The sequence below is a fragment of the Miscanthus floridulus genome, chromosome 18 (genome assembly GCF_019320115.1).
Source record: "Miscanthus floridulus cultivar M001 chromosome 18, ASM1932011v1, whole genome shotgun sequence".
Classification (NCBI taxonomy): Eukaryota; Viridiplantae; Streptophyta; class Magnoliopsida; order Poales; family Poaceae; genus Miscanthus; species Miscanthus floridulus.
Genome location: NC_089597.1, coordinates 62,047,291 through 62,049,370, shown reverse-complemented (window position 1 = coordinate 62,049,370; position 2,080 = coordinate 62,047,291). Strand labels below are relative to the sequence as shown.

Genomic DNA, 2,080 nt, shown 5'->3' with positions numbered 1-2,080 from the left:
ATCCCGTGGTGCGGGCAGGCTTGGATGTAATCCTGCAGCCTCTCCCACGCCTCAGGGACAGACTCCATTGAAGTTTGTTGGAAGTTTGAAATTTCCCCTCATAGGGCATTAGTTTTGCCCATGGGGAAAAATTTCGCGAGGAACGTCGCGGAACATTTGTCCCACGTACTGATAGCTTCCTTTTCCTTATAGAACCACTGTTTTGCCTTCCCCGCGAGGGAGAAGGGAAATAGACGGAGCCTTATGCAAGCTGGTGCGACATCTTTGATGATGACAGTGTTGCACAGCTCTAGGAAGTGCTACAAGTGTGCACTTGCTCCTCGCTAGGCAAACCATAGAATTGGTTTGCTTGCACCATCGTGATCAGGCCAGTGCACAGCTCGAAGTTTCTAGATCCCATGTCGATAGCGGGCCCAATGGGCACGTTGGCAACAGCGGGGGTGGAGTAGTCATGGAGTGTCTTGGCCATAGCAGCAGTAGCGGATGGTGTGGGGTGACTAGCTCAACTACCAGTGGAGTAGTGGAGGAAGAAGCGGTACGGGACCTGTTCTTCCTTAGGAGCGCCTCCAGATTATCGGTCTAGTTTTCTGGCAGGTTGTAACCGGTCATACACTATCCTATTTTAATTCACAATAGGAAGAAAACAAGCAGAATTAGCCTACATAAACTATGGCTACCATTACATGCATGTGATAATGATCATGTCCTACTAGATTATTTTAACCTATGTCCTCCCCGGCAACAGCGCCAGAAATGCTTGTTGGCATTTCTTAGCTCAATCACCAAGTATGGAGGTTTCAAGTCCATTCGCGATAACGGTGCAAGAAATGTTTGTTGGTATTTCTTAGTACCATCACTAAGATTGAGTGAACCTTAGCGACGCCACCAAGAAACACCAACTACGATAGTTCTTAATGATTATAGAAAATATCCGCAAGCGCACGAGTCTATCATTGTAGCATTTCACCCAGAAGTATTCAGGGTATCATTATTTATATTTTCCCAAAGGAGGGCAAGGTGGAAAGAGTCTAGCATGAGCAAGAACAAGATTATATACTTTCATTAGTAAACCAATAGTTCATGACAGGGGTAAAAACGGTGTTTCAAGGATAGTGGACACACATCTGGGCCAACCTCAAGGATAAATGAAAAACAAAGAATAAAAGAATGGTCCTAAGTGGAGCAGGCATGTTCAAAATATAGTCATGCAAAGAATAGTTGATGATCATACAAATTACATCATTAGAGTTAGATCTAAGTGTAAGATGGACGGGGAGATCCCCGGGCATTGGTCTGCTAGCAAGCCATGGATACTTTACAAACTCTTACATGATACCCGAACGTGGGGGTTTACAAGGGACGGACAGGGTTGTCACCACCTGCTGCCTACCTCTCAACCAGGGGGCACCATCATATCCAAAGGTTCCTGTGTACCTAAGCTCCACGCCCATGTACAAAGAAACTACCCATATCCCCCCGGGACTCTGACCCTATGGATCGACAAGCATAGGACATGGGCAAACCCTAAGGAACGATGAACCACCATTGGAACTTAGCTCTACTTCTACTCATACAAGTCATATGAATGGTTAAGCATAATGTTGAACACGTTAGGATCATAACATACTAACTATATGCTAGTTCATATGTTAAGATTATAACATGAAAACTATAGTCTAGTTCATATGCACTACTATAATGATAATGTGACAGCAAGACTTTGGAAGAACTCTTCATAGTATTCATACCAAGATTCCTCTCTTCCAAGGGGCCAACGTCTCCAAGGCAGCTCTTGCCTAGCTCACAAATGCTACTAAAAGGTAAAAAGAGTACAAGTGGAGGTGGAGGTGTAGAGCCCAAATGAATTGTGTGTTGGAGAGGAGCACTACCCCCTTATTTATATTAGCTAGAGGTCGGTTTAGTGGGAGATAAAATAGGAAACTAGCCTAAACCAACCCCAAGTGTCATCAATGCACCGCCTGTGCAAGGTGGGGCTAGGAGGAGGTAGGGGTGGTGCGCCCTCACCCTTGGTGCGAATGCACCTAGGCCAGCCCTCCTCGGCACCGCCTTCATGCTGTGG

The 2,080-nt window shown here is 45.7% G+C and overlaps 1 non-coding gene across 1 annotated transcript; it reads left to right on the top strand.

Moving 5' to 3' along the window:
* Nucleotides 1-107, top strand: LOC136524961 (small nucleolar RNA R71). Its single transcript, XR_010776305.1, has one exon. It is a non-coding gene; the product is annotated as a small nucleolar RNA R71 (small nucleolar RNA).
* Nucleotides 108-2,080: the final 1,973 nt, after the last annotated feature.